Source organism: Acinonyx jubatus, chromosome D3 (assembly GCF_027475565.1).
Source record: "Acinonyx jubatus isolate Ajub_Pintada_27869175 chromosome D3, VMU_Ajub_asm_v1.0, whole genome shotgun sequence".
Classification (NCBI taxonomy): Eukaryota; Metazoa; Chordata; class Mammalia; order Carnivora; family Felidae; genus Acinonyx; species Acinonyx jubatus.
In genome coordinates, this window is record NC_069392.1 from 17,355,554 (window position 1) to 17,382,736 (window position 27,183).

Genomic DNA, 27,183 nt, shown 5'->3' on the forward strand with positions numbered 1-27,183 from the left:
CAGATGCCAGACCGACCAAAGCCAGAGAACTGGTGATGCTGACTTCTACCCGGACTCCGTCACCTTAAGATGACTTTTGCCCTAATTCCATGCTGAAGCCCCTTCATGAATATGCATGCCCTCCTACCTTAAAACTTGCCCAGTTTTGCTGTTCAAGGAGACGCGGCTCTGGGACACATCCCTGGTGCTCTCCTTTACATGTGGCAAGTAAAACCCCACCTCTTCCTAGTCTTTGGCTAGGTTGTGTCTTTTGGCCTGACGCTCACCGAAAGGTGCACCCAGTTTCGGGTAACAAGGTGTGCAAATGCGTAGGAAAAGCCCCGCAAGGGTGCCCTCCACACTTAAAAAGCAGATGCTGACGGTGAGTGGGTGGAACACAGAGGATTTGGGGGCTAGGGAACCATTCTATATGATCCTAGAACAGGTGGGTACACGTCATCATAAATTTGTCCAAACCCATAGAATGCACACCGCCAAGAGCAAACCCAAATACAAACTATAGACTCTGGGTGATCATGGTGCGTGGATGGAGGTTCATCAAGCGTAACGGGCGTCCGGCTCTGGTGTGGGATGTTGGTACTGGGGGAGCCTGTGCATTTGTGGGGGCGCACGGCATACGTGGGAGATCTCTGTACCTTCGCCTCATTTAGTTTCATTTTACCATGAAACTAAAACGGCTCTAAACGCTAAAGTTTACTTATAAAATAAACATGAAAACATTTTTCCAAAGGGCATACCTCTGGAGAGAGGGGAGAGAGCACTCGTGCTTTCCGTCGTAGACAAAAAAGAAAAAAAAGATCAAAGAAAAAAGAATATAGAAGTGAGGGAGGCGGCGCTTTATTGGTTGAAAAACCTCCGCCTTCCAACGCCATCTCCCACCCCTGCCATTCTTGATAAGAAGATAGATTTAGGTCCTAATTTTAAAGATTCAGAAGGCTTTCAGAAATGTGCCTTGCTTTGTCTTCTTCGCCCGTTCCCCCTGCCTGAATCTGTTTGGCATCCGATCCATGAACGCCTCCCTGTGGGGCTGTGCTCCCCGCACAAGGGGCCCTAAGCACAGAGAAGGTCTAGGCAAAATTTATGCATGACTCAGTTACAGTCTTGCATGATTTCCCACTTGTGTCTTTTTGTAAACCTTGATTTAAATTTCGTTCCCTTAGCACATTCCCTTAGCACATTCTCTCCCCTTCCAGATATTGTTGCAATGGATATTGGGCTCTTTAAGACTTTCTCGGTTGCGAGTAAGAGGAGCTAAATTAGCAAAAGGTGGGATTTATTATAGGCATTCAGTAAATGTTTGTTGTTGCTGCTGCCCCTGCTATTATTAAAGGCGGGACCTGGCTGGGTTTCAGGAACAGCTGGATGCAGGAACTGGTATGCCATCAGAAGTTTTGTCTCCCTCCATTGCTCATCTCTGGTCCATTTCAGACTGGTCTTTTTCACTGGTAAGTGAAATCCAAGTCAAATCAGCTTTAGCAAAAAAAAAAAAAAAAAAAAGGGCAGGGGCAGGGGGTGATTATTGGCTCATGGAACTGTGGCTTCAGAAACTGCTTCACATACGTGCTAGAACTACACGAACCACATGCTTATCCTGGAAGAGAGTTCTGAAATCAGTCCTGCTCTACCCACGTGAACTCTCAGTGAGAAAATGGTGGTTTGTGCCATGGCAAATCAGGGTATTGTCACCAACAAAGGTAGACAGATGCTAGGTAGGCAGAAACAACATGCATCCACAATTCATCTTTTTCCTCATTCTCCTCTCTCTCTCTCTCTCTCTCTCTCTCTCTCTCTCTCTCTCTCACACACACACACACACACACACACACACACACACACACACACACAACTGGCTTCTTCAGACACTCTGACCTTTATGATAGGACATGTGGCTGCCAACGGATCTTAAATCCACTTGGCCACACTATCTCAATCCCAAGCCCAACAATCTCAGTGAAGGTTTTGTATCAGTTATCTGCTGCTGCATAACAAATGATCCCAAAACTGAGTGGCTTAAAACAACAACCACATTTATAATCTCACATAGTTTCTGTGGGTCAGGAATCCAGGGGTAGCTTAGCTGAGTGGTCATGGCTCAGGGTCTCTCATATTCCAGAAATCATCTGAAGGCCAGACAGGGGCTGCAGAATCCATTTCCAAAATAGTTCATGCACATGGCTGGGAAGTTAGTTCTGGTTGTCATAGTTCTTCACCACATGGGCCTGTCTATAGGCTGCTTGAGTGTCCTCAATCAAGCATAGCAGTTGGCTTCCCCTGAGGTGAGTGAAAGACAGAGAACATCAGCCAGAAACTATCCTTTTTATGACCTGCTTCAGAAGTCAAACACCATCATTCTATTCATTAAAAGCAAGGCACTAAGTCCAGCCCATATTCAAGGGGGAGGGAAATTAGGCTTAACTGTTTGGAAGGAAGAGTATCAAAGAACTTGTGGATATATATCAACACCACTACAGAACTGATTAATCTTTCTTGGGTCAAGTTTTCACCCTTGAACCAATCAACTGTATCCAGAGGCAGGGTCAAGTGCTAACATGGCTGTTCTCTCTACTCGTGTGGATATGAATGGAAAAGAAGTTTCTAGAAAGAGGAGCTATACAACCAGAGAGAGCTCTTTACCTTTACCTCCAGCTCCAGAGAGAAAAATCCCAGAGAAGCGTTTCGATTGGCTCAGCTTGCGGCATATGCCCCTTTCAAGAGCCATCAGTCACAGGGGTCAGGGTGCAGGGTCTGGTGCCAGAATAAGGGAATGGAAGAGGAATCCAAAATGGTCGTGGACAATAGTGTCTACACTGCGTGACTTTAGGTGGGCCACTTAATCTTTGTTAGGTCTTAGTTTCAACATCTCCTAAATAGTGATGATAAGGCCTTCCATATAGAGTTGACTATTTTTTTTAACTTTAAGTAGGCTCCATGCCCAGTGTGGGGCTTGAACTCCTGACCCTGAGATCAAGAGTCGCATGCTCTACCGATGGAGCCAGCCAGGCACCCCATGGTTGCTACAACTATTAAATTAGGTGATATCTGTAAAGCACAATGCGTAGCCACATGAAAGTGTAGTCAGATGATCCTTGCTGCTACAAGTACCTGAAACTTACACTGGCATTTTTTAAAAAGTAATATATAATTGGAAAGTCTCAGGACCCACTCTTCTCGTTCTCTTGGTTCTGACTTCCTCACTGTGATTGACTTCCTCCACGAGCAGGCTTTCCTCATGAAAGCAAAAGAGCTGCAGCAGTTCCAGGCCTCATGTCTGAAACCCACACAATCCACATACACACAACACACACACACACACACACACACACACACACACACACACACACACACAGAATGTCTTCCTTCCAACATCACAAGCAAGAGTCCTGACGTTCACTCTGATTGGACTGACTTAGATCACATTCCCACCTCTGAACCAATCAGTGTCCAGGGAAATGGACTGTGCTGATTAGCTGAGACCAATCAAAACCCACCCTGATGGTGGGGGTAGAGTCGGTCTTCCAGGAGCACAAGGGGCAGGTGGGAAGAAGTGGAATAAAAACCAGGTACTATTAGAAAAGAGGGTCGGCTGGCTGGCCACCTCCACCCTTTTGTGTTACAGCAGCAGGGTTGAGCAGTTGCCACATGGACCATGTGGCCCACAAAGCCTAAAACAGTTACTCTTGGGTCCTCTACAGAAGAAGTCTGCAGACCCCTCCATGCAGGCAAGCATACGATTTCCATTGCAAGAGTGCTAAAAGTATCTATTTCTTTCACTCTCCTCTCCCTTCTCTTTTGAGAGACATCATGACAAACCAGCAGAGCAGGCACGTGTAGGCAGAAGGATCTTCCTAGGGTCCATCAACTCCCACCCCGTTGGCAATGACTAAACACGAAGCCACAGAATTCACATCAGGCAGAGGACTGGGTTGAGAAGAGCTTTCATGGCTGCTGGAGCGTATAGGCTCTGACTCCATTACCCACTGCAGAACTTCACCACTCAAAGATCAATGACGCAGCCTAGATGATGCTGGCAGCCCATGGGCTGCAGATCCCAATTTTTCCTCTGTGATAAATGAGGAGCAATCTCCAGGAGCTCTAGCCTGAGAGACAGCCCTAGTTAAATTACTTTGTCGCCCAGCTGAGAGATGGCCAGCTTGGAGAAGAGGTACTCGGGCAGCATATTAACTAGAGTCAGCATCGACACACAGGCCCTTTCTTGGAGCAACAGACTCCTCCCTCCTCCTTCCCATCAAAGCACAGAACTCCACCCTGCAAGTGGCCACTCTCCCTGCCACTCCCTTGTGAAAAGAGACTGGGCATCTGCGAAGAATATGCTCGCCCTCCGTGCACACGTCCAGTGAGATCACTGCTTGCATGTTTGCTGAGTGGCAGAGAATGTGTACATCATGGTGTCCCTGAAGACACTTGAAATGCTGGTCTATCAAGCTTAAAAGAAAGCTCCAGAGCAGCGGCTAGGTGCACGGGCAATGGAGAGATTCAGAATGGGTTTCAAATCCCAGCTCCTCAATTCACTATTGATCATGGTCAAGTATCTCAGTTTGGGGTCACTCAGAAACCTCCTCTGGGACAAGGGTTCGAGTGCAAGCAGGTGATTTAGGCAGTGACCTCATGAAGCACCAGCAGGGGACTGGAGAGGAGATGGAACTATGCAGGGTATGTATTAAGGAAGCTACCAAGGAGGTCAACTGGGATTGAATTCTGTTGGGGACTCCTGGGAACCAGTCATGTTCCCCATCCAAGGAGCTACCTCATCCAAGGAGCAAGGGAGCTGGGGTATTTATACACCAACTTCTCCTATAAATCATTATTCGAGGGCTGTCCCGGGAGGCATTAACTCCCTGCCACTTCTGGCCTGCTATGCATGGGGACTCTGGTGATCAGTGGGATCCCTCCGTCAAAGAGCTGCAGATGCTGGGGGTTGGAAGTCTAGCCCATGAATTCTGAAATGGTAAGACCCAAGGGAGTAAGTGTGGAGGGGCACCATTAACATACATTACAACAAGCACTCTGAATCCTCTGGGAGTCAGTTTCCTTACCTATAAAATGTAATAATACCTAATACCATGGGATTGCTTTGAGGGGTAAAGGCAATACCATAAGTTACAAAATTCAACACAGTGCCTGGTGCAAGTAAACATTCAATACGTGACAGCTCTGTTTAAAAGACTCAGGCTGCATGGGGCACCTGGGTGGCTCAGTCGGTTAAGCGTCTGACTTCGGTTCAGGTCATGATCTCGTGGTCCATGGGTTCGAGCTGTACTGACAGCTCAGAGCCTGGAGCCTGCTTCAGATTCTGTGTCTCCCTCTCTCTCTGCCCCTCCCCTGGTCATATTCTATCTGTCTGTCTCTCTCCAAAATAAATAAACATTTAAAAATAATAATAAAATAAAAGACTCGGCTACGAACTCAAATATGCAATGAATCCCTGGCTCATTTTTACAATCAACTCAGAACCTCCTCCCCCCCCACCCCCCCCCCATCTTATAGGGTTGGTGAGAAATTCAATCTTCATATTTTGAGGTGGTCCATCCTCATTTCTTTTTTAAGTTTTTTTTTAATTTACTTAAGACAGAGAGAGACCAAGCATGAGAGAGAGGAGAGGAAGGGCAGAGAGACAGGGAGAGAGAAGTGCCCAAGCAGGCTCCATACTGTCAGTGCGGAGCCCGAAGCAGGATCGATCTCAGGAACCGTGAGATCATGACCTGAGCAGAGATCAAGAATAGGATGCTTAACTGACTGAGCCACCCAGCGGCCCCGGTCCTTCCACATTTCTAAGGTGGCACGGAATCTGGGAGGCTTAATGTGGAGCTCAGGAAACAAAAGATAGGCCTCTGGTCCTCAGTTCCCTATGTGTTGCTAATGGGCTATCATCCAGCTCTCTACAGAATTGCTTAAGCTTGGCCACAGAAATCTTGTGCAGACTGAGAACTCCAATAGCCAGGGTCCGTCTTCCTTACATGTACCCCAGTCATTCCACACCGCCGCATTCCAACCACCAGGGGCATTCCAGCCATCCCCCTCAGGATCCTATGGAGAATCACGGCACCTGCAGAACTCCAGCCAACCCCCTTCTGGTGTTGAGGAGTCTCCCTCCACTCCCACTGCTTCTGCCATTTCCCTGCTCCTCAAGGGCACTTGTCTCCCTGTCCTTCCCTTTGAGACAATAGCATCATCTAGGCTCCACATCACTGTCGAGCTATGAGTGGAGACGTTCTGTGACAGGCAATGGACTCAGAGCCCTTCACTCTCCTACAGCGTCCCTGAAAGCTCTCAGTAACCCAGTCCTCTGCCTGATGTGAATTCACAGGCTTTATAGGTAGGTCATTGGCTACGGAGTAGGTTTTGAGTCCCCCTGGGACAGTTCTGCCTGCAGACGACACTTGTCCACTTTGTCATGATGCGTAACAAGACAGAAGAGGAAAGAGGGAAGGAAACAAACATTTATCGAGTACCAATAGAAGCAGACACTGGACGTCTGCCTACCTCATGTCCATCCTCTTTTCTCCTTTCTTAGCAGTATCCAGCAGAGAGGAGAATTTGCAGATAACGCCTCACATTCTGATTCATCTCTTGTAGCAAAAAAACCACAAATTAATATCTCAACAGATTATCCTGCCTTATAAAACTTTGTGCAACATCAACCATCATCTCATACCAAATTCTAATATAAGCCAGGAGCAAGAGCCATTGGCCTAGTGGGAAAAGAAAAAGCCAAAACTAGAAATTCTATTTGTTTGGGGTTTGGTGGTTTGGTTTTGCTTTGCTTTGCTTTTTCCGGGGAGAATTAACAAGTTAATTTCTGTAGAGGAGAGTGCCTGGTATACAGTAAGCACATACTAACTGTGCTGTGTGGTCCAGCACAGCAGATATGCCATTCTGAAGACATGTTCACACTGTAAGAAACAGAACTGTGTTATTTCTCTGGGAGTGGCCAAATGTCTGCTTCTCAAAACAAACAAAATAATTTCTTTCCCTGAGGGAATGGGAGAGTGATCCAGGAAAATATCACCTTGCCTCCTCACCATCAAAGGTACCAAATGCACGAAAATTTAATACAGATCATTTGCATCTATTTGGGGCTTTTAGCATTTCAAAATGGTCTCACCTCAAGGCTTTGCAAGTGTCAGAAACCCAGCTCAAAGTAATGAAGCCTAAAGGGGAATTTGCTGACCGGTATAACCTGGAAGTTCAAGTGTGGTTTGATCCAGGTACTCACAAGAGAGCATCAATACTAGGTTCTTTTCTGGGGCGCCTGGGTGGCTCAGTCAGTTGAGCGTCTGACTTCAGCTCAGGTCACGATCTCACGGTTCGTGAATTCGAGCTCTGCGTCGGGCTCTGGGCTGATGGCTCAGAGCCTGGAACCTGCTTCCGATTCTGTGTCTCCCTCTCTCTCTGCCCCTCCCCCATTCATGCTCTGTCTCTCTCTGTCTCAAAAATAAATAAACATTAAAAAAAAATTAAAAAAAAATACTGGGTTCTTTTCTATTTTCATCTCTGTCGGCTTCACTCTCAGGTTGGTGTTTCCCCAGCATGACTGACAGCAGCTCCTTGCTCACATCCCACCAGCTAGAGATCCCAGCAAAAAAAAAAAAAAAAAAAAAGAATATCTCTGTAGCAGTATCTCTCTCCTTAGTCCTGGAATGCATTCTTTTTTTTTTTAATTTTTTAAACATTTACTTATTTTTGAGAGACAGAGCATGAGCAGGGGAGAAGCAGAGAGAGAAGGAGACACAGAATCTGAAGCAGCCTGCAGGCTCCGAGCTGTCAGCACGGAGCCTGATGTGGGGCTCGAACCCACAAACTGTGAGATCATGACCTGAACCGAAGTCAGATGCTTAACCAACTGAGCTACCCAGGTGCCCCAACATTCTTTTTTTTTTAAGCTTATTTATTTATTTTGAGAGAGAGTGCAAGTGGAGGAGAGGCAGAAAGAGAGAGAGAGAGAGAGAGAGAGAGAGAGAATCCCAAGCAGGCTCCACACTGTTAGCACAGAGCCGGGTGTGGGGCTAGCACTCATGAACCTTGAGATCATGACCTGAGCCACCCAGGTGCCCCAGTCCTGGAATGCATTCTGATTGGACAGCTCTGCAGTCATGTGCATTACCTGAACCAATCATTGTGCTGGAGGATGCAGTACATGTTCTGATTGGCCAGGCCTCATGTTGCCTCTCAAGGGAGACCGCCTGGAAGAAAGATGGCTTCTCACTGTAAATCAGAGTGATGTTACCAGAAGAGGGGAAAGGTATGCCAGGCTCGCATGCATAACTGATACCCCTGCAGGATCCACAACTACCATGTAGTTTTCAAGGGGCTCTATGATCCCCAAAATGATCATTTAGGGTTTTTGCTCCTTTTTAATCTCAAAGTCATGCACACTCACTGTAATGATTATTTTACAGATGTTGAACCTGAGGTTCAGAAGGAACAAGGGACACCCAAATTCTCAGTCAGTCTGCCTCCAAAGGGCAGGGGGGTGGGACGGTCCTTAAACCACCGAGCAGATCTGTCCACTGTCTTTTCTTCTAAGGTTCATTTACAGGCCCAGGGGTCATTTTCAGGACTGTCCAAACTCTTCTTCTACTATATACATAAACCAAAGGAACCAAACAGCGTTCCTCACCCCTCACTCCCACAACCCAGGAAGAGCAAACTTCAGGAGCCCGTCTGTAGCCACCTGGCATGGCGACTGATCACCGAGCCAGTAAGCTTGGGTTGGGTTAATACAGCAGTCACCTGAGCACTTGTTAAAATGGTAGATCCCTAAGCTCCACCCCATACGCCTGGGAAATCACAATCTCTCAGGCTATGGCATCCAGCCTCCAAGATGGTCCCCTGTGATTCCTGCCTCCCAGTGAATCCCTGGTATTTGCAACCTTTTGTTGAGTCCCCTCATCCCTGAATAGGCCTGACCTGTTGTCTTAGTTAGCTCAGGCTGCTATACCCAAAAAATACCTATATGGGGTTGATGTAAACAATATACTATTTCACAAGTTCTAGAAGCTTGGAAGTCCAAGATCAAGGTGCCAGGGTTCACTTCCTCGTTCACAGATCACCATCTTTTTGCTGTGTCCTACGTGGCAGAAGGGCGAGGGAGCTCTCTCTGTCCCTTTTATAAAGAGGTCACTCGTCCCATTCATGGAGGCCTTCGTGACCTAATCACATCGGAACGGCCCCTCTTCCTAACCTGTCCCATTGGGGATTAGGGTTTCAACGTATGAACAAGTGCTCAGTCCATAACACCCGTGTAACCAGTAGGCTATTGCAGAAGCTGACTTCTGTGGCTAGGTCATAAACAACATCACATCTGCCTTGCGCTCTCCTGAGTCAGTTGCTCTGGGGCAAGTCAGACACCATGTCACGAGGATGCGCAGCCAGCGTGACGCAGGTTTCCGCATGCCGAGGACCCGAGTTCTGTGACCTGCGAAATCAGTCCCCCAGCTCCAGCCAGGCCCTGGCCCACACCCTGACCGCAGCCTCTTAAGAGACCACATGCCAAAACCAACCAGGCAAGGTGCTACCTAATTCCTGACCCTCAAGAGCTATGTGAAGCAAAAATGCACTGTTGTTTTAAGCCGTTAGGTTTCATGGTGATTCGTTACGTAGGAGTAGATAGTTACTGCACAGAGTGAGCCCAGAAATCTGCATGTTTTATAAGCTTCCTGGATAAGTCAGAGGTGCGTTCCGATCCCAGCCAATGCAGCCCCAGGATGTTCCTGCAGCATTGTATGGAGGGGACAGTGGCGCTCTCTCCAGGGAATTAGGAAGCAGATTATAGTCCACCCCCAAATTATAGACAGTGATGCAGGTACACAGCTATACCTTTTTTCAAAGGAGGCCTAGTGTTATTTCATGACACGTTGAATGAAACACCAGTCAGCATATACTAAGCCATCCTACTTTTGTTCCATAAGGAGTATTATTATGTAGTCCCTCGTGCCCCAGGAGTCACCCTCCTGTAAATATACAATAAAGGCTTTTATTCCCTAAAAAGAGTTTACTTCACTCCAAAAATTTCAGTGCACAAGCCCACAGCAGCCTGATCGCTTAGAATTAGTCCCAGCTGTTTCTAAAGGTTCCCCAAGAATCCATTCACCCCAGGTTCAGGAATGAGCCCACACGTCCTTTTGACCTTGGCATCCTGCTGTCCTACCTCTGTATTCTGCTGGGACGACTCCCACCCCTAACCCCAGAGGCAAGATGCTGTTCCCCCGACGAACTTCACCACACAGCCCTCGAAAACATCCAAGTGAAACCAGGCTGTAGGGTTTGTGTTTTTTTAACACATGTGAAGTACCTGAAAATCCCACTGTAAAAATTAGTTTTAAGGGGGGATGGGATAGGCAGTGGAGGCAGTAAAGCATAGTGGTTCAAATCCCGACTCCGCCTCTTAAATCGGCCCCTTTGCCTCATTTCTCTGCTGTCCCGCTGCCCACATAATTCCAGGGCCACAGTTCGTATTGTTTTCTATGCATATAGCACCCCCTGGAGTTGTGCCTTCGTTTCCTCGTGTAAAATAAGGAATCTAATCATAATTCATAAGGTCATTATTAGGATTGGGTAGGTTAACTCTTCAAATAAAGCCCTTCAACAGTGCTTGGCCCAGAGCAAGCATTCAACAAACGTCACCTGTTACTTTAACTGCCATCGTTATTATCCACATAGACTCCACACACATAATCCCGCTGCCCTCCTTAGAAGTCACCCCAGTTTTTGTTTAAGCAGGCACACTTGCGGAATTTTCTGTGCATTTACGTACACATAGAAACACATTTTTGCATTGGTTTTGTGTTTCTCGAATGAATGGGACCATTCTCTGTGTATTGTTCCCCGGCGGTGTGTGTCAGAGAAACACCCACATCCACAGGTACGGATCTGGCTCACTCTAGTGCAGATATACCATGGTTTGTCTAAGAGTCCCCACCAGATGGACACTTAGCTTATTCCCAGTTTTATGCTATTACAAACAATCCCTTTTGTTTGATGCGGCGGGAAACGTCAATACATGCCTCTTTGTCCATCACACTAGCGCTGAGAGGAGATTCCTAGAGGTGGCATTTGTGGCCCAGGGTATTTGCACTTCAAATGCTGACAGATCCTCAGGCTGTGCGACACTACAGACAGCAAGATAAGAGGAGAGCCTTTGTCACATGGAGATTAATTTAGACCCATTGCGGTTTTTTTTTTATTTTTTTTTATGTTTATTTATTTTTGAGAGAGAGAGACAGAGTGCCAGTGAGGGAGGGGCGGAGAGAGGGAGACACAGAATCCGAAGCAGGCTCCAGGCTCCGAGCTGTCAGCACAGAGCCCAACGCGGGGCTCGAACTCACCAACAGCGAGATCGTGACCTGAGCCCAAGCCACACGCTCAGCCAACTGAGTCACCAATTTAGAACCACTGTTAAGAAAGTTTCCTCTCTCTCCATCCTGAAGAGCAGACACCACATTCAAGCTCCATGACAAGGAGCTGCTTGCTGAGCACTAAAGACATTCTGGAGAAGGTGGGAGGTGGGGGTGGGGGTCTCCACCCCTCCAAGTTCCCACCCAGCTCCTTCTGGACGAAGAAAGATAAGGAAGAAGACCAACAACACCTCCTCATGAAGCAGGGAGCATCTCCTCCGCCGAGAAGTCCTGTCACCGCCTGCAGTGAGCCTCCTGGCCCAAATGAGACAACTGCATTGGCTGGCAGGACATTTACAGCTCTGTCTGCTAGGTCTTATACATCACCACTGGGAGGGAGACCAACCCTGGAGACCTGGGTCCTCCTCACCAAACCCTCCCTTTCGCCTCCAGCCTCAGGTGATGGGAAGATCAAACCTGCACGTCCCTCCTGCCACCATCTGGCCCTCAATCCCCAACCCCAGTGAGCAAGGGCTCAGATGAGAACACACACCCCATCTCCCAAGAGCAAACAAGCACGTGCAGGCCTGCAGCAGCCCACCTCCAAGTGCAGAGGCACATTCTTCTCCAGCCCTGCAGGGGCACGTTCTGCTAACACACACACACACACACACACACACACACACACACACACACGGTTTGCATTAGGTTCTCCTTAGAATACCTAACAGCTTCGTCTGTGCTTCAGCATTTGGGCTTTCAGGGTCTCCCCAAGAACTGTAAATAGATCATTTTTCTTATTTTCTGCTCACCGAGAATCAAGGGATGTTCCTTCTCAAGGGTAAACTCCAGTCTTCTTCCCAGAAAGCAGGAAATGCGTGTAATGTATTAAATCAGGGTTTTCCACGCGTTCCCCGAAAATGTGCAAGTTGACTCTACCCCAGGAACTCTATTAAATATGTATTTATATTTTTCATTCCTTCAGCAATATTTACTGAGCACTACTACACGTAGGACGTAGTGTAGGTGCTGAGGACACAGAGGCGGAAAAAACAAGCCAAGATTCTACAGGGGTTACATTTTAGCGCACAGATACATGGGGGAAAAGCCAACAAATATTTTTTAATGTTTATTTTGAGACAGAGAGAGAGCAGGGAAGCGGCAGAGAGACAGGGGGAGAGAGAATTCCAATGCAGGGCTCGATCCCACGAACCGTGAGATCATGATCTGAGCCGACGTCAAGAGTTGGAGGCCTAACCGACTGAGCCACCCAGGCGCCCCAAGCTGACCAATATTTTTAAGTGATAAGGGTTATCCTGAGGATTGTGAGAAGAGCAGACCTTTTTTTTTTTTTTTTAATGGTTTGTGTTCGAAACTTTTCCATTTGGAAAAAAAATCATAGTTTAGAAGAATATTGTTGCGGTGTGTGCCCACAATATAATGTTGCATGAAAATCACTGCGTACAGAAGAATATTCAAAGTGCTAGCAGTGTGTGTGTGTGTGTGTGTGTGTGTGTGTGCGCGCGCGCGTGTTGCTAGCAGTGGTTTTTGACTGGAGGAATCAGAGAGGAATGTGTTGCTTCATTTTCTTTGTGCCCTTCTGTGTTTTCCAAGTGTTACGCATCGAGCGCACACAGTTTTTATAAATAGGGGGGAAATGTTATTTAACAACTGGAACTGCTTCCTTGCCCCAAGGTATTCTATCCATCGGTCTGTCGGAATACCCGAATGTTCTCCATTAGAGTCACTCGTTTGATTAAACCCTGTTTTCGCGGAGGCGCCTGCTAAAATACGGAAGAGGGACCGCACGCTGGTCTCTGTGAGATCTCACACTGTGAAGCAGAAACGTGAACAAGGGAATCTAAAAATGAACTGTTGCTTTGGAGAGCGGGGAGCCCCCCCCCCGGCCCCAGCCCCCCGGCTCAGTGAGACGCAGGCAGAGAGGGAGCACGAAGAAGAGAAGAAGAAGGGATGGAGAAGAGGAGACCAGCGGGGCACAGTGGGGAGGAGGGGAGGAGGCATCTAGCCCAGCCGGGAGGCAGGAGGCGGGAGGACTCCCATCCATGCCCCTCCACCTACTCCCACCACACCGACCCCCAAGAGTTATTCTGGAAGCAAGGTCAGCGCTAATCAGCACACTAATGAACAACCTGTTTGCTGCGAGGAAAAGGAAACCTATTTGTGCACGGTTTTCTCAGTGGTGAACAGCGTGGCCCAAGTTTCAGAAGCTCCATTCTAGGGTGACGTCACCGCCCCCTGTCACAGGGGCCAGAGCTGAATGCCACAGCAGCACCCAAAGGGCTCACTCACCCATCTCTCTCTCCCTCTCTCCCTCTCTCTGTACGTTTTCATCCAGAGTCCTGTATGGTAACACCTGACAGAGGGGAAGGCGGTCCTCAGAACCACAGTGGGAGAGCAGAGGGGAGGGGGGGGCCAGTCGGCCAAGAGATGAACCCTTCCCAATGTGATCCTACCATGCACGCCTCTGCTCCACGACCTCCTGCACTCCGTTCCTGGTGCCCGAACCCAAGATACCCTCAAAGCCTCCCTCTGCTCCACATGGTGACCACGCACATCGAGGGGCGGGGGGTGGGGCGGGCAGGGGGAAGCGGGGGTGCGATTTAGCCAACGTCACTTAACAAGTCAGGAGCACAGAGGACCACCAGCCAGATCTCTGACATCACGTCACTCAGCCTCCATTACAGCCCGTTTCTCCTGCCCTCCCAGGAATCTGAGGTGCGACAATATTGATCATCAAGGGAAGGTTAATATGAAAAGAGAATGTACCTAAATGAAGACAGACGAGTGCAAATCTATCAACCTTACCCCAGTCCTATCAACCTGTCCGCAAGTCTTGTTGGCTCTCCCTTCAAAATCTATTGGGGATCCAGCTCCTCCTTCTTACTGAGGCCACCTGGGGCCAAGGCACCAGGATTTCTGCTGCTGCCACCTCCCTCTCTCCCAGCTTCCACCCTTGCTCCACGACAGGCCGTTCACACACACAGCAGCCAGAGTTCTTTCTTTAAGATATAGATTGGATCATGTGTCTCTTTCCAGCTTGGAGCCTCCAGCGAATGACTTCCGGCGACACTTAAAACTTTCATTTCTCACCCTGGTCTATGAGGCAGGACATGATCTGTCTGCGTATCCGACCTCCTCTCCTACAGCATTGTCCTCACGAACGCTGTCCTTTCTATTCCTGGAAAGCCCCCAGCTCTCCCCCGACCCCACCCTCTGCCCTTTGCACATGCTGGTCCCTAGCCCTGGAGTTCTCAGCCCCCAGTGTCTGCACAGCTGGCTCTTTCTCTCCCTTCAGGTCTCAACTCAGATGTCACCTCCTCCAAGAGGCCCTCCGTGAGTCCGTATAAAACCCTCTCCCCCATTTACTCCCTTCTCATCAGTTGGGTTCACTCTTTCAAAAGAATTTCTCACCCTCTGAAATTACTTTGTTCACCCATCTGTTTGTTAATTGTCCTCCCAGACCACCACATAGACACTACCGGGGCAGGGCCCAGGCCTGCTTTGTTCAAGCACCCAGTACACAGTAGGTGCTCAATAAATACCTGAGAAGAAAGGGAGGGAGGATGGGGGAGAGTGGGAGGGAGGAAGAGAGAGAACGGGAGACCTGTTGAGCTCCTCACGCCACAACTCCAAATACTCAAGTAACAGTCAGCTGACCAGGGCAGCAAGCCTGGAGCCGGCCCCACCCTCCATCAACACTGCGACAGCGGGTATTGTGTGTCGCTTGGCATGAGCCCCCATGTGACCGGTCGTGGCTATTCAGAACAGCCAGGGCCTCTGCTAATGAGGTGAGCAGCCATTTTCTCCAAAGCTTGTAACATCACTGAGAATGCTTCTCTCCAGGTCAGGTTTATGGCTCTTACCTGACGCTCATTATAGGGTGTTATAATAGGTCTGAGAAAAATAGCCAACACCTGTGGAATTCTGCCTCCCAGGGTCCGGCCTTGGCCTTGGGTCCTGAGGTACACGGGTGCCCATATCACAGGCTCGGCAGTCTACACTGAGCTGGGGAGAGGATCTGACCTGCCTGGTGCTGAAAATCCCTTCCCCCTGCTCTACAAGGAGCAGGGGACCAGGCCAAACCAACCATGGATGATCCCCCTCAAATCTCACTCTCTCCCTCCGGCAAGAAGAAAGTGATATTGATTCTGCAGGCTCTGGGGATGGTAAATTTGCCCTTGTCAGGCAGGCTCTACCAAGCTGGGGAGAAAACAAACCACTCCAGCACCTAAATCTAGTAAACTGAGGAGAGGTGGCAGCCAGGATTGCTGCAGGGAGGGGAGGTAGGGGCCAGGAGAGATTTACGGGGCACCAGCAGGAGAGAAATGGGGGTGGTTGAGCCCATTCTTCTGCCAACCCCAGATTTATACACTCCAGGCCTAGTTCACTGTCCCCACGGGACCTCAGGGACCTTTTGGTCTCTCCTCCTAGCCTTGGGGAGATTAATCACACAGAGAGGAGGCGAGTGTCGGTATATCGCTGTGGGTGTGGGTGTGCCTGTGTGTGTGCTTGGATATGTGTGTGAATTGTGTGTCTTTGTGTGTTGGCTTCAGTGCATTTGTGCATTTTGTGTATGTATGCGTTTGTGTTTCTCTTCGGCGACTCCTTTCAAATATATGCTATCAGTATCTCTCTGAAACAGCCTTTGGGGAGTTGAGCCTCCTCTACCAACGTCATGAAGCTTCATCTTCCCTTCTTGAATGTCAAGGCACCTTTTCCCATGCTGACCACAGAGCAAACCTTGGAGGTGGTCTTGGGTTATATCCAGGGATAAATGAACATCTGTGATTGCAGTATGCTAAGAAAATGAGATGGGTAGCCCTAAGCCCCTAGCTGGGAAATACCCTCCTCTTTCCTTCTTGCAAATCACTTCTGGTTTAGAGCAATGATTTTAAAATCCTGTGTCTGGGGGCACTGGGTGGCTCAGTCGGTTAAGCGTCTGACTTCGGCTCAGGTCGTGATCTCACAGTTCGTGAGTTCGAACCCCACGTCAGGCTCTGTCTCTGTGCTGACAGCTCAGAGCCTGGAGCCTGCTTTGGATTCTGTGTCTCCCTTTCTCTCTGCTCCTCCCTGCTCACATGCTATCTCTCTCTCAAAAACAAATAAGGATTTAAAAAAAATTTTTAATAAAATAAAATCCTGTGTCTGTAGTCTTTTTTATTTCAACATGAGCAGCCCTTCAATTCTCCCTACCTCTGCCTTCATGACCTGAATGTTACCAAATGAGGTGGCAGCATCAGAAAAATCAAAGCAGGCTGAGTCCTCAAGTCATTGCATGAAGGACCACCACCTAGAGGGTTGACTGACCCTCACCAGAATTCATAGAGGAGAAATACAGCTTTGTGGTATGAAGCCATGGAGATTTCTGGGCGTGCTTGTTACTGCAGCATTAGTGGGCTTATCCTGACTAATATAACACCTAAACCATTATATATATACATATATATATATATATATATATATATATATATATATATATATATATATATATATCTCCTTGGTGAGATACACCAAAACACTTTGGGATGTGCTGAATCTGACTATTTCTAAGGTCCTATTCATGTCCAACATGAAGATCCTAACCTCTTATGATGGAATGGCCTTCATTCTTTCCCCAGTCATATGACTAGAATCTCTACGCAGATGAAATCTCATCCCGACATTGCCACCCAGCCCTCTGGAGTGTTAGGAGATAAGTCGAAAGATGCTGCCGGGTTCTCCCATTATGGCAAAACATGAAACTGAGGTGTCTTGGTTGTGACCATGAGGCTTCTAGGTTTACTACTCACCTCAGGACTTGGCCAACTGTATGTCACCCTGTGCTGGGCAACTGTTCCCAACCCAACCCAAATCCCTTCTCTCCAGGTGCCTTTCTATGATCAAGACCCTTCTGATTAAGGACACCACTTTGAAATTATCCACAGAAGACTCCCCAGAAGTACCTTTTGGCTTCAAGCAAGCCCGGTGCCTTGAGGGGCTTATCCCGGCTCTTGTCCAGATGAATTGGTCACTCATGTCTAACGACAGTGCCAGTGACCTAGGTTCAAATCCCCACTCTGGCATGTCCTAGCTGTGTGATCTCTTGGCAAGTTTCTTAGCCTCTCTGGGCCTCATGTTCCTCATCTGTAAAATATGGACAACAACAGTAGCTACCATGGGGTTGTCCTGAGGAAATATAGAACATGAAACTGTTTCTCCAAGCTGAAGTGAATCAGAGTAGCCCTTCATGTAAGCAGAACAGGGAAATACACTGTGTTCAAAAGTTCTTTTCCTCCCTGATCTGGCAAAGTGTCAGTACTTTTGCCATTAGAGTCACCAGTTTGCATTAGGATATCGCCACTAGAAATAAACTCGATCTGACAGACTAGCCCTTTGACTCACTATTGCTCTCTAGCTAAGACTGGCTTCTCGAATGTGTCATTGCTATCAGGAATGGGAGACAATGAGACAGGGGACTAGTGGATTTTCATGATGAGAAGGAGAGTCCATGCTTGGGCATTTCTGGAGAAGTACAGGTCAAATGATAAGAAGCCCCAGGCACTAAAGAGACAGCATGAAAGTAGTATATGAATCACTTCACTTGAGGTCACTGTTTCTTCCTGCATAAAAGCCATAGGATGTACTGAGAGTATAAAGTGAATGCCACAAATTTTAAAGTGTAGTGGACTGACTTGTTATCATTGCTATTGCCATAACCATTATAATCTGCCCTACTCACAAAAGCCCTTACAAAACCACCCCTCCCTCAGTGCTCCTTACACCTTCTCCTTCCTGTGTGGTTGGATGAATCAAAACCAACACTCTCCAATTTCCAGGACTCTCCTGGAATCATTGTTTGTTCTCCAAGAGGGTGGATTTTAATTCCTTTGTAGGTGAAAGCCTGGCTTCCATTCCCTCTCTGCTGTCATGGAAACCGGGCACTAGCAACCTGGCATGGAAACAAGAATATGATTTTTTTTTTCTTTCACCAAGCAGAGGAGAGGCTAAGACAACTTCTGGGCAGGGGGAGGAGGCCTTACAGTCGATTTGATCTCCTTTTGTGAAGGAACAGCTACCCAGAAGATGCCAACAGAAGGTGCCTCCCGGAGCTGTTCAGCCACAGAGCCCTGGAACTGACTTCAGAACCATGGAAAGCTCCCTAGGACTTAAAGGTTGAGAGAGGAGGCTACACCATATCCTGACTTCTAGAAAAGCAGAGTATTAAAGATGGGGACTGTGCTGTGTTTAAGAGTGTCAGAACCACAAAGAGGAAATGTGAAATATCATTTAGTTCACAATCCCTCAAAGTGTGTTCTGAGGGCCTGCATCAGAATCATCTAAAACGCCATTCCTTCCAACATCTGAATCCTTCTCCGTGGGGCGGAGTCCTGCATTGTGCATTTTAACACACTGCCTCAAAAAATTCTGATGCACATCAAAGCTTGAGGCCAACTGATCTAGTGCCACACTCGTATTTTTCAGGTGGGGAAATGTGCTAGTCAAAGTGACGTGCATTTTCTCAGTTCAAACAGCAAGTTGCAACCAGAATCCATGTGTCCCAATTACCAAGATTTCTCTGAACCATCCAGCACTGCTCCGAAGTCCCATTTCAAAACCCTACCCTAAGTACCTATGCTGATGGCCCTGGCGAGCACATGAGATAATCATGCCTTAGGTCATCTCTCTGAGAGCTCTCTCCTACGACACAAATTCTCACTGGGAGAGGCAAATTGTCTTACCACCATATTCATATCCCTGGAATCTAACACAAACACGGATGCTCAGTGCTTGTTGGCTGAACTAACTAATCGATTCGTGTACTAATGGATGAATGAACTCCTCAACAATGGGGTGTGATGTCTCTTTGATGGAGCTATAATAAAAATTCACATTTATTGAGCAAGCTTACATGCCAGTTTCAGGGCTAAGAAATCAACACTCAGAGCCCATTGGGTTTGCACAACAACCCAATGAGATAGGAACTATTATCGTCCTTAATTCAAAGATGAAGACATACAGCGTGGAGAGGTGTAGCAATTTACCCAGGGTGCACACAGCTGTGGCAGAGCTGGGATTCACACCCAGGTGTACTAAATCCAAAGGCTGAGCTCCGAGCCACATTTTTTGGACACACCAGGAAAAGGCACTTGCCCTAATGAATGGCCTCTGTGCAGTGGGAAGAAGGTTAAAGGAAAGGATATTCAAGCCCCTGCGATGTGTTTGGCCACTAGCCAGAGCCTCTGCTTTGAGCTTACCAAAGAGAGGTTAAACCCACCCACCTATCCGTCCATCCATCCATCCATCCATCCATTCCTTCATTCTGAAAATATGTGTTGGCCACCTAGTGTGTGCCAGGCCCTGTTCTAGATACGAGGGTACGGTAGTGAACAAGATAGACAAGGTTTCTGTTCTAGTTGAGGGAGACGATCAGCACACAAAGAACTAACAAATAGGTACTGCGGTATCAGGCAGTGATGAGAGCTAAGAAGAATACAGCAGGGCAAAGGGGATAGAGAGTGACAGGGCATGGAGGGAAACAGCCAGGAGAGCTACTGACACACAGCAGCTGTGTCTGCAAGAACCCCAAACAGCTAGCTGAAAAATAACATGTCAGGCAACCCACTGGTTGGCATCAGAACAACCAAACCATCTCAGTGCGTTTTCTCCACTGAACTCATCTTATGTTGTCTTATTTTTTCTCTTTTAACAGAATCATTGATGAATAGATAGAAATAGAACCCGAGAGCCGGAGGCTCTGACCGATGCTCCATTCTCTGGCCCGGCCCGGGCCTTTTTTCTGGTTGAGATAGCCCTGCTGTGAACAGTAAGGACTGTCAGGAGTGCCCGCTCAGGGCTCAGAAATAAGAACAGAGGCCTGTCCATTGACAATTGTGTCAGTTGGGATTCTCTGGATACAGGTCACGGTAGTTTTCTAAATCTAACATTAGGAATAAAAGGGGACACGTCAGGGTACAGAGTGTTTCAAAAAAAACCAGGCTAGGGACCTTCCGGGACTCAGGAGGGACCTGAATGAGCAGCAGAAGGCTCTCAGGATGCCTGCTTCCTCTCTACGTCTGCCACTCAGCCTGCTTCTCTCTCTGCGTGTGGGCTGTCCAGTTTATGTGACGAGCCAGAAGCTAGCTGCCCACCGCTCCTGAGTTTTATAGTGCTGCTCAAAAGCATCCCTCTGACACTAAACCTTCTTAGTCCCGATCTCAGATTCCCAGGGAAGAGGTTCTACTTGGCACGTTTGGGGCTAGGGACTCCCACCTACGGTCAGTCGGCTCTGGCCAGGGTGAGGAGAACTTCATCGAACAATCATGGCGAACCTGTGTGTCAGAAGAGTAATGGAGGAATTGTTTTCAGGACTGATGGAATCAGAGTGACCCACACAGGACCTCATAAACTTGCCATGACTATGATATATCCCAGACCCTAAAAACAGAGAAAATGCACACTCCAAGGGTTGAGCAATTTGACCGGGGAAGAACTTGGGGTCCATACTACATGGAAGCCAGTGATGGGGATGAGAGAGTTAAGCCGAACCCATGAACTCTGAAAAGCACCCAACTCCACTCGGTAGTCATTGAAATGGCCTCCATAAAGCTCTGAGGCAAAATTATAGATCATCATTTTAATTGAGTGCAATTGGCTATACATTAATGTTCATGATTATTAGAGCAGCTAATTTTCCTCTTTATAGAAAGTGAGTGGGGGATCATTTCAGCTGCTACTTACTTTTCCTCCCTTAGATTTCTGGGGGGGAGGTGAAAGAATAAAAGACACGGCACTTGAAATCAGCCATCAATTCCTGAATGTTGGGTAATTATTAAGGATTTTTAATTGCTTTGACCTCTTAGACGGGGCTGGGGAGAAGCATCTTAGGAATATAAAAAACACACACACACACGAGCCTCCAGAAATGGCTCCTCCGGTTGGATGAAAGCAGATTATCTAAATGAGAATCTGAGCCACTCCTCAGCCCCACTAGCCTGCCAAGGATAATAGTAACAACAGCAACAACCACAATGATTGGATTGCCATCAGAGCCCAAGCGGGATGAGGAGGATATCTGCCTGCGGGTACGGCTAACATGGGCTAAGAGAGAACAGGCAGAGTGACAAGGGGGTCCATGCAAGGTAGCAGTGGCAGGTGTAACAGGAAGATTGTTTCATTGGTCAGACAGTTAAATATACTGAGGAAAATCGCAGCCAGCTTTCTCATCATCAGAAGGGAGTTACAAATATGGAAATGGAAAGAATCAGAATAAACTCGATGGTGATAGATTTGAATCAGAGATATCAATGTGACTTTATGCTTTTCAGTATATAGAAAAAGTCTAGAAAGAAATACAGACGTGAGCATGTCTGTGTGTGTGTGTACACATGTGTGCACACATGCGTGCACATGCACGCACGCACACGCACACACACACACACACACACACACATCCCTGAGCTTTGTCCACGGAGGGGCTCTCAGAACTGTGATGCCCCAACAGCAATACACACACCAGAACCAACTTTACTTCTAGATATCCCCCACTAAACTGAACCAGGGCTCCCTTGAGAAATGGTTGATTCCAGAGCTGCTGGCTCAGGGAGAGTACAGCATGAGCCTAGAACATCTTGCTGGGCCAAAAAGCAAAGCAGTGCTCAGAGTAAAATGGAGGTTGTATCAAGGGACGCAGAAGACAGCTTGAAGGGACTCTCACTGGCCCAAAAATGAGGCAATCTGACCACTAAAATAAATGATAATAGTAGTGGATTAAATCCTCTAAGTAAAATAGCAAAGAATTAGTTCGTAATGTTATGAATGAATGAATGAATGAATGAATGAATGAATGAATGATTTGGTGACGACACTTACATAGTTTCAAAGAGCTGGGGCTCCTGGGCGGCTCAGTTGGTTAAGCATCTGATTCTTGATTTCGGCTCAGGTCATGATCTCGTGGTCATGATACCAATCCCTGCATCAGGCTCTGCACTGACAATGCAGATCTTGCTTGGGATTCTCTTTCTCCCTCTCTCTCTACCCCTCCCCCACTCATGCTCACTCTTTTTCGCTGTCTCTCAAAATAAATAAACAGTAAACAAAAAAAAAAAGAACCTTTCCACAAAAATATTAAGACAGAGGAAAAGAGTAATTTCACAGCAAAAAGAAGCTTGGCAGAAACCACCTTACTCATATGACTAAAGAGAACAGACCAATAATGGGACGCATGGAAATCACATGCCACCTGGCAGGATTCAATAAGGACACAGCATTGCTCCTGTGCCAAAGATGCTCGATGCAAAGCTAAACTCAAGGGAACATCAGACAAACCCAAACTGAGGGACATTCTGCAAAATGATGGGCCTGTCCCCTTCAAAAGGTTGAAGAATGCTCCAGACTAGAGGAGACTCAAGAGACAGGACACATACAGGCAACGGGCAATCCTGAACTGGACCCTTCTGTTACAAAGGACATTATTGGGACAAACAGCAAATGCCGAATGGGATCTGAGGATTAGAGGTTAGTAATGTGTCAGGGTTAGTGTCCTGATCCTAACAGTTTTATTGTGACGATCTCAGAGCCTTCCTGTTTTAGGGAAATAAATTCTACTATATTCAGCGGTCATGGATCATCAGGTTGGCAGCTTTCTTTCAAATGGCTCTGGCGGAAAAAAGGTACTTGTATTGAACTTACAACTTTTCTATACTACTGATAATTGCCAACTTGAGTGCCTACCGTGTGCCGTGCACTCCATCACCGCTTCTATCTTACAAATAACCTTACAAAATATCTCTAGTTCATTTTACAGGTGAGGAAACAGAAGTTCACAGAAGTTAAGCATCGTGCATAAGACTGTTACTTCTTTCATTAGACAAGTACTCATTGCATCTCTGGGGGCTGTGTGAGGCACCAGCACATAGAGTAAGGAATAAAATAAGCATGCCCGACCTTCATGAAGTCTCCAGCCCAGGAGGAATAGAGGCAATAACCAAGAAAGCAAACAAGGAAATAGTTCCAGGGCGTGACGAGGGCCATGAAGGTACCAACAAGAGGTGTCGGGAAAGATAACGTTGGAGGGTAAAGGATGAGCCAGGTCGTGTGGACCTTTATAAAATTTGGATTGCATTCTAAATCAGTGGGAAATCACGAACATGATTAATGCAGGGGAGTGGCTAGATCCGATTCATATTTTAAAGGAATTCCCTCATTGTGGAGAGAGATAAGACGGGGCAAGAAGAGAAAATGTAGGGGCCAGAGAGCTAGCAGACGGCAGAGCCAATGTGTCCCCCACCCCCCACCCAGATCTGTGTGACCTCACTCTCTTGACACTGAGGGCATGCACTCTGGGTGCCTTCCCATGTTCTCCTGCACTTACCAGGTCTGGGCATCCAGCCCAAATTCCATCTGTCAGCTCCCTGCCTTGGGCTTTCTCTGGCCATCCAGAGCAGGTCGACAGTGGCCGGAATCAATGCTGGCTCTGTCATCGGGAGAGCATCCCTCGACTGGTGACACTGGAGCATCCCTTGACCAGTGACTTGTCAGACCTAGTGGATAAATACCATAGCTCCCTAGAGCAGGAAGTATTGAGCGAAATGAGCCACATCATAGCAATCTGGGGCCAGTCCGTGTTACATAGAGTCTAAAGATGGTCGGGGGGGGGGGGAGTGGGGTGAGCTCTGGAATTAAATGAGATCTGGGTTCTAACCCCAGTTCTGCCACTTAGTGGGAGACGGAAGTGAGAGGCGCACAGGCTCGTTAGGCTGGGGCCAGCGAAGACCTCCCTCCTTTTTGTTGTTTGAATATCTTCCGTTTTGGGTCTTCCGGACCCGGGGGCACCAGCAATGGCCAACAGAACTTTCTGCGATCCGGGGAACGTTCTTTACCTGCACTGTCCAGTCTGGTAGCCACTAGTCACATGTGGCTACGGAGTACTTAAAATCTGATTAATGCAGCTGAGGGACTGAAGTTTTCATCTGACACCATTTTCATGAATTTGAATGTAAATAGCGACACACGGCTACTGGCTTCCGCGTTGGAGGGCGCGGGTCTACCCCCTTGGGACAAACGCTAGGGCACATCCCGCTGGAATGGGCACCCACACCCGGCTTCCGAGCTCTCCGGAGAAAGGCAGCCGGTGGGAGCAGCAAACCACACACCCAAAGCCACGTGACCCCTGTCCTCTGGTCGCCAGGATCAGCCACTGGGCTTCTCTCTCCTTTGTCCTGCCTGAACAGTGCTGTTCCTTTTCCGAGATGCACACGCATTTTCATAAGAACATACGGTGCTAAATTGCATCTCTCTCTCTCTCCTGACACAATTCTCTCTCTAACGAGATTTCCCCCATTTTCCACAGCAGCTGTGCTGAAAAGCCATCTTCTGATTGAGCCGTGACGCCTGAACGCAAGGGATGGGCGGGGCATGAGGCACAAAGCCAGAGGGATTTAGGTCTATTTTCTCACCTCTTTGGGGACAACCAGCTAATATAATCAAGCCAAAGACGATTTCCCTAACGCCCGCTGCGAGGCCAGCTGACCGGCACCTGCCTCGGCTGCTTGTAATTGACGACGTGGCCAACAGACGGAGCCTCGGCCGTGGGACAGCCCGGCCCGGGGGCCTCGCATCTCTGGAGTGAACTTTCTGTTGCCCTTTAAGAAGGGTGAAAACAGAGACCCATTTCTTGCAAGAAGATGAGCGGAATTTATTCTCTAATAGGAGATGGCGAGAGGAACTTTGGTGGTCTGAGAGCTCTTCGGGGAAGCCAAGCAGAAGTGACGTTTTCCCTTGTCCCTTAATAGCCATTCTGGAGCCCTGGTCTATTTAGCCCCCACCCGTCACTGACCCCAGCCCTTTCTCCCCACCTCCCGTCATCTCTCACCTGCAGGAACAAAATCACCTTCTCAAAGACCTCCCTGCGGGGCGCCTGGGTGACTCAGTCGGTTAAGCCTCCGACTCGGTTTGGGCTCACAGTTCATGGGTTCAAGCCCCGTGTCACGCTCTGTGCTGACAGCTCAGAGACTGCTTGGGATTCTCTCTCTCCCACTCTCTCTGCACCTCCCCTCCCTCTCTCTCTCTCTTAAAAAACAACAACAAAAGGCTTCCTGGCTTGCGTTCCGCTCCTCTCACACCACAGCCAGAGTAACTACTGGCGGGCAGGACAGGCCATGTTATGGGGCTGTAACAATCAGTCCTCAAAAGCTAGTTACTCCCAACCATCATGACAATCAGGGTTCAGTTCTTGCTCCGGTTCCGTTCAGCTAGGACGTCGGCTCCATGGCCCCACCTGCAGGATGCCAGGACAGAGGCTGAGGGCCGCTCCAGATGGAAGACGGACAGCCACCCCTCACTCCCCAGGCTCCCTGCACGCGGCAGGCTGTCGTGCCCTCCACCCTGGCCTCGTCTCCTCCTAGGCCAGGCTGCGACAAGGGCCAGGAGGCTGCAGAATCTCCGAGGGGACAAATCACCCTTCCTGTCAATTGCATTGCGACAGTTTATGTCAGGAAGAAAACAAATGCGCACACGGGGACACTCCCTCCCCGATTTAGCACGGGGCCTATTCCCTCATCGCTTGGGCACCTACGCCGAGATCCACAAAGCAGTGAGTCCCAAGTGCTGATTGAGGTTTTACTCTATAGTTGTTAGGATTATGAAAAGAAAGCGTTTGTTAAAAAAAAAAAAAAAAAGTGTTTGTGGACAGGCCACCTACTTTTTTTTTTTTTTTTTTTTATGGTTAAAATGAAGATTTCATACCAGTAGCAGAATCATCCAATGAAGAGGGAGGAGGAACCTTTTCCTGGCCTGGCCAGTGCCTATTTCACATCCTTGTGGATAATTTTCCGGGCCAGGAAGAAAGACATTAAAAAGGTGGCTCTTGGGATGCCTGGAAGGCTCAGTCGGTTAGGCGCCTGAATTCAGCTCAGGTCATGATCTTGCGGTTTGTGAGTTTGACCCCACATCCGGCTGCCTGCTATGAGCACAGAGCCCGCTTCGGATCCTCTGTCCCCCTCTCTCTCTGTCCCTCCTGCACTCGTTCTCTCTCTCAAATAATTTTTTTAAAAAAATTAAGGTGGCTTTCTTTTTCTTTTTCTTTTTTTAAGCAGCCTGAGCAGAAGCTGGGGCCTGGGGTTCCTGAGTTCCTCTCTGGTGAGGGGAGAGGGGGGAAGCCGGAGACCAGGTGACTCCCAGTTCTGCCGATTAATATCTGTGTGTGATTTAGCCTCAGTCTCCCTATCTGTAAAACGGGGATGCAAATAAGTTTGTTTGAGGATTAAATGGTAGAGTGAAAACAAAGTGCCTTATATATTGTAGGCATTCTATATTTTGAGGTGCTTTTACATTTTGGGGTTGCTCTGGCTCCTGATGTGTCTTCCCCACGTCTCTACGAGCCCGCCACTGCCCTTCCTTCAGGGCCACCTCTGCTGGGAAGCCCTCCTTGATTGGATTTCCTTAGCCAATGAAGATCTTGGTCACCTCCGAATCTGCATGCTCTTTAGGCCTCGACTATGAATTCTGGATAATTCTCGTCTCCCCAGCTAGACCTAAGCCAGAAACGGAGCTCTGATTTCTTCGTGTCTGTTGCTGAATCCAGCAGGGGTTGGATGCACAGCTCAATATCATTCTCTGTGTTCCCTTCTCCCTTGACCAGTCTTCAGACCACCCTTTGAGGGAGGTTTCAAGGGCAAATTAGGCCCTGCTGTGGCCCAGGTTACATGACAGATAAGTCAGGAGCACTTATGGCCACGCACCCCCCCCCCCCACCTCGCCACCCCACTCCCGCCCTCCCCACCCTCTCACCCATGCCTCCAGCCGGGCTGAGCTCTCTGCCCTTGTGCATTTT

The 27,183-nt window shown here is 48.2% G+C and overlaps 2 long non-coding RNA genes across 3 annotated transcripts in view; both read right to left on the reverse strand.

The window, feature by feature from the left end:
- Positions 1-964: 964 nt before the first annotated feature.
- On the reverse strand, positions 965-7,251 carry LOC128312495 (uncharacterized). The gene is made up of 4 exons (XR_008291861.1): positions 7,235-7,251; positions 6,502-6,587; positions 2,041-2,271; positions 965-1,470 (listed from the first exon to the last, which is right to left on the reverse strand). It is a non-coding gene; the product is annotated as an uncharacterized LOC128312495 (long non-coding RNA).
- Positions 7,252-7,484: 233 nt separating this feature from the next.
- LOC113595099 (uncharacterized) overlaps positions 7,485-27,183 on the reverse strand; it is a 46,792-nt gene continuing 27,093 nt past the window's right edge. For both annotated transcript variants that reach the window (XR_008291859.1, XR_008291860.1), the window contains exon 3: positions 7,485-7,584. This is a non-coding gene — a long non-coding RNA (uncharacterized LOC113595099). The remainder of the gene's footprint in view (positions 7,585-27,183) is intronic.